Genomic DNA, 6009 nt, shown 5'->3' with positions numbered 1-6009 from the left:
ACCCACGCGTGCATATTCGCCGTGACTCGCCGTTGTGTTTCTCCAGTGATGTTCCTGATTTCAGCCGAAATGTTGTCCTTTAAAGCTTGTAACGTACGCGGTTTGTTTGCATACACCCTGTCTTTCAGTAAACCCCACAAGAAAAAATCCGTGCTGGGGGGTCTGACGACTGGACACTGCAAACACGTACGTACGTACATGCACCACCCATACAGCACACAAATTTCCAAAAGACATCCATTGGATATCCCCTGGATATCCATTTGTCCGCATACGTGATATACAGGGCAGGGGATATCCTGAAATGGATATGTTTTGGACGTTTCCGGACCACTTTTGGACATCAAGTGGGACGTTTTCTGGACATTATATGCTTTGATTTAGACATTTTTTGTACGTACTATGGATATCGTATGGATACGAAAAGTACATTATTTAGACTACATTTGGATATTATCTGGACATTATATGGATATAACAGGGAAGTTTATTATTATTATTATTATTTTATAATTTAATAGGGCACCATTTAGATATCAAATAGATGTCTCCTGGACTGAATTATATATAAATTCTTAAGAAATCACATGTATACGAGAAAATACTCAGCATTAGTAAAAAAACTTTTGTGAAGCTAAGGGGATTTCATAGATTTGTACACATATATTTGTAACATGCACTCCTTTCTCTCTCTCTCTCTCTCTCTCTCACACACACACACACACACACACAAACACTCTCGCACGTCTACAAAAACGGAAAATATCTTATATTCACACGCATTTCCATGATGAGCAGAGTATAGAGAGCTTGTTCTTCACTGCCACGTTTCCCAACTTCCTGAATTCAAACTGGCGTCAACCAGCGAGACACAATACACTTTCACCTGCACTTGCGCGCGCATGCGTGACTCGCTATGACACAGACAATGGCCACACGAGTTTCCCTCCGAATATCCAGGGCTGGAGCTGTTTTGGACGTAAAATGGACATCGCTAATATACATGAATCTTGGCTATGAATATTCCTTGGAGATTTGTGATGCTACAAGCGAGCATTGACCCGATTCTTGTCTGCATTGTATTGTAGCGTTTCTGATTCTATGATTTAAAAAAGTTTCAATCGCTAATAATAGAAAATAACAAAACGCTCACCAACAAGGAAAACAAACAGTCACAAAGTTTCTGATTCACTCAGGCCTCAGGCGTAAAACACGCGAACTGAAAATTATGTGTATAGCTACTGTCTATGCTAAATATAAGGAACGGGTTTTTCCGCTTGAGCTAAGCAGGATTGACTCGATTTTAGTCTCGATTGTATTGTAGCGTTGAGTAACGCTAAATAGAAAGTTTCTCATTCTAAGAAAAAAAAATCACTAAATGACAGGTGAATAAGTTTATAAACGCTAATGCTTCAATGCAATTCGACGATACAGTATGAAAGAGTATACATAACGGGAATACTATGATCATTTTCTAATATCCGAAACAGATCCTATTTATGTTCATTGTTGGATATCCAGTTCTGGATCAGTTCTAGCTATGTATTGGATGTCCAGAAATGGATGTATTTTGGATATCCAGTTTTAGCAAGATCTAGATATGTTTTGGATATTCAAAATTGGATGTGTTTTGGATATCCCGTTTTGGACAAAATCTAGATATGTTTTGGATATCCAGAATTGAATGTGTTTTGGATATCCCGTTTTGGACAAGATCTAGATATGTTTTGGATATCCAGAATTGGATATGTTTTGGATATCCAATTTTGGACAATATCTAGATATGTTTTGGATATCCAGAATTGGGTATGTTTTGGATATCCAATTTTGGGCAATATCTAGATATGTTTTTGGATATCCAGAATTGGATGTGTTTTGGATATCCAATTTTGGACAATATCTAGATATGTTTTGGATATCCCATATTTGGCAAAATCTGGATGTCTTGCATATCCAGATTTGGATGTGTTTTGGATATCACATTTAGAACAAGATCTAGATATGTTTTGGATATCCCGTCTTGGACAAAATCTGGAGACGTATTGGATATTTTTAATTGGACAATGTTTCTGACAGCCAGTTCTGTACATGTTTCGGCCATATATTACATATCTAGAATTGGACGAGATTCAGTTATCCAGTTCTGGATATCACATAGACGTCCAAATGGATATCCATAATTGGATATACAGAAATGGATATCTAATGGATATCCATAATATACATGGATCTGATCTGGACATTGGATATCCCTTGGAGATTTGTGCTGTATGGATATGTGTCCTTTAACCTCGCAGCATAAGTGTTGCCACCTGTCAGATCACCTGCACACCATTCGACTCAGCACAACCCACGGATTATTATGACGTAAATAAGAGCTGTTATATGCATCGCCTGCAGCACTATTAGCAAATTCATCAGGCCGGTTCTATAAGAATCACCCTGTATTATGTGCCTGGGCGGGATGAGTGATGGATTTTAATTCTATATCTGAGGGGAGGGTAACAAGGCCATCCACAAGATTAGTTTGAGGCAGGCAAAGCACACTTTTATCCGAAGAAGCTGTAGCCCCATCTCAATACTACTGCTTCAACTGCTTGAATTTCAAATTCTAAATTAGTGAAAAACCTGTTGCAGGATTACTTGTAAGTTCACTTTATGCACAGGAAGGCTAATCGGGACTGGACCTACGGTTTAAAGTGGGATCCAAACCACTCGTGCCTCCACTGGGAATCGGACCCGGGACCCTTTGACTACAAGACGACGGCATGTCGTACACTGGGAATGCAGGTATATTATACCGGGTATTTCATAAATAATTAAAGGGTTACAAAAATTTATTGCAAGTAAAGTATTGAACGTACTTTAATAAAACCTGTCCAGAACAAGCAAGGAACTCAAACAGTTTGTATGTACACCTATATACAGTTGCGGCGATTAGGAAGGGGCAGTTGCCCCCACTTTTTGCCACTTTTACCCCCGCACTATGCTAAACCTTATCTACAAAGGGAAATAAACTGGCCTTGCCCCCCAGTTTTGGCACCTCCCCCCCGGTTTTGGAACCCAATCGTCGCCACTGCCTACATATGTTTAAGTGTAGGCACACATCGACACGATAGACTACATCTTGCCATACTCGCATCAACATGGGCCGGTCGATAGTGTCTATCGCTGCGATGACACGCTCCCTTAGGGTTGCGATATCACGCGGCATCGGTGAGGTGAGACGAATGCCCTGTCTTTCATGAAACCCCACGAAAAGAAGTCGCACGGTGCAACCTCCAGTGATTTTGGGGACCGAAACATTGAACAAAAGACTGTGAGTAATGTGGGTGAATTGAGTGTCGCCTAGCGGCAGGTATATGAACTCTCAGCTTAACGAAACATACACGAACAACTCGCGGGGGTGCCCGACCTGAGTCAACCGGCACTACACGCACAAACTGCTTGCGTTCCTCGATTTCTGGACTGGTTTCATTAGCGTAAGTTTAATAGTTTACTTGCAATAATTTTTGTAACCCCTCAATTATTAATAAAACAGCCGGTATATCCAAATTGTAAATAAATTGATATTTTCCATCCTCCGTGGCGGAGTGGTTATCACAGCGCGCTACAACGCCAGGGGTCTCAGGTTTGAATCCCGTCCTGGGCATGAGTGTTCTTTGTAAGTGTCCCTTTACCATCACTCATCCTCATCTTCGCGATTACCCAAAAGTGGCAAAGAAGCAAAGTAAAATGAACCTAATCAATGAATTAAATTGATATTTTTCTATTACACATTTAGCACGCGTGTTTCGTCTGCGTTATTGATTTAATTAGGTTCTTTTACGTTGCTTTTCTGTCACTTTCGACTAATCGCAACGATGAAGATGAGCGATGACATGAAATTGATCCAAAGATACTTTGCAAAGAAGTATAGCTAAACACTTCAAAACTATTTTGTTATTTGTTCGTAAGTCCATTTTGTTTTCAGTTTTTCTCATTAGTGCCCTAAAAATGATGAGGAGGTATAAGAAGGGTGCATGATTATCTTTGGGGAAGCAAAGAGAGAGATGAAGATAAGTGGAACAGAAATTTGAATTATAACATATAAATCAATTATTTAAAAAGAAACAAACTTGCAATTAACTAAACTGAAACATTTCCCTGGCTCTATGTTCTGAACTCTATTATTTTTATTATTCCAACAATGGCACTAGAGTACGAAGCATATTTACTTCGGGGGGCTGAAATTACAAAGGTGGATAATTACAGAGCTGTGTGCTAGGGTGGAGTGCGGGATACACAACCAAATGTTTCGTAATTATCATTCTTAATCTTAGTTTTAAAAACTGTTCAAAGACATAAATGGTAATTGGGTTCATATTAATTTACTTTGAATTACTGCTTTGAATTGAAATTTTTTATTTTCTCAAAATATCGGAGGGTTGTAGCCCCATTAGCTCTCCCCCGCGCACGCCAGTAAGCAATGGTATAGTTTCAATTTTGGTAGCTGAGCAGCCCCTTTGAACGGGGATTTTTTCTGATCCCCTCCCACTCCATTTATGACGAATATGCGAACAACACCTCACATCTTTACAATAAAAGTAGAGACACATGAAACAAAAGCCGAAGCTAGTAGGACTCAAATTTTATTAATCACGCTCCAAATCATCGTCTACTGAAACAGATCCTTCACAAACGTTCTTGGTTTATTCCACCCTCGAAATATAAAATATTTGAAAATGATAAGCTACGAAAATATCATCGATGTTTTTTCAAATTTATGAAAATTTCGATTTTTGTCCCTGCATAAACGAATGGGTTTGTTGTGGAGAGAGCCAGGCTCCAGTAGTTTGCAGTCTGCAATATTGGGTAGTTTTAGTTGTATATCAGTGGCGGCGATTGGGTTCCAAAACCGGGGGGGGGGGCAATGTGCCAAAGACAGTATATTTCCCTTTGTAGATAAGATTTGACATAGTGCGGGAGAAAAAGTGGCGAATAGTGGGGGGCAACTGTCCCCCTCGACCCTCAAATCGCCGCCATTGTGTATATCCATTGATATAAGGCTACTAGACGTCCCGATTTATTTAGCCTGGACAGTTCATTCCTTTTGATCCCTGTCCATATGTTTTCAAAGCGAAAACATGTCCCTTTTAATAGTAGTAGTAGTAGTAGTATTGCTAATGCGTATAATTTAATTTATAAATATATTATTTTCTAAACATAGAATTATCATGGTTGTTTAATGGTGCTGGGATAAGATTATTAAAGGCAATTTGAAAACATTGTTAATTTTGCGGAACAGAATACTTCTGAGAATTGAAGCACTAAGCTGTACACAGTTTTCTTTGTCTGTAAACGACTGTGTTGATGATGGTATGGTTGGGGGGCTATAGATGAGTGATTTTTTTCCGTTACTTTAGACCATAATATTGCAACTGTACATTTGTATGTTTACCTCCAGCTGTACTATTACCATAGCATTGGTGGCCGCATCAAATACTTCAACAGCATTTCGCTTAACAACGTTGCAAAGGAATGGGTGTTCTTTGTGAGTTTTCTTCATCAATTTCATAATATCATCACTCATCCTCATCGTCGCGATTTGACAAACTCGGAAGAAAAGAGACGTAAAATCAACCCCACAGCATTTCGGGGTTTTCTCTTTGTTCTACATTTTCAGATATGCCTGCACCCCCTCTTTCCTCAAGAAAAAAAAATCATGAGTACGGGCCTGGTTTGTTCTGTCTGTATTAGCACAGATAAGCGTGTCAGTAGCTTGTTTAGACAAATAACGTGAATCCTTTTTGGCATCATCCTCTAGAACAAATGTTATTTTCACTTTGACCTTTAGTTGTTTGAATCCCAGCGATAACCTTAATCACAGACACGACATAAAAACTAATTTTCCTTTCGAAAACTTTGACCAAATCACACGCACCCGGTGGGGTCGGCGCATGTCGGCGCATGCGATTCAGCTCAACGTGTTTCTCGAGAACATTCGATGCACTTGTCTTTTGTTTTTTC

Source organism: Lepisma saccharinum, chromosome 20, assembly GCF_977018435.1.
Source record: "Lepisma saccharinum chromosome 20, izLepSacc3.1, whole genome shotgun sequence".
NCBI lineage: Eukaryota > Metazoa > Arthropoda > Insecta > Zygentoma > Lepismatidae > Lepisma > Lepisma saccharinum.
The sequence above is the reverse complement of the archived record's forward strand: the minus strand, read 5'-3'. Positions refer to the sequence as shown.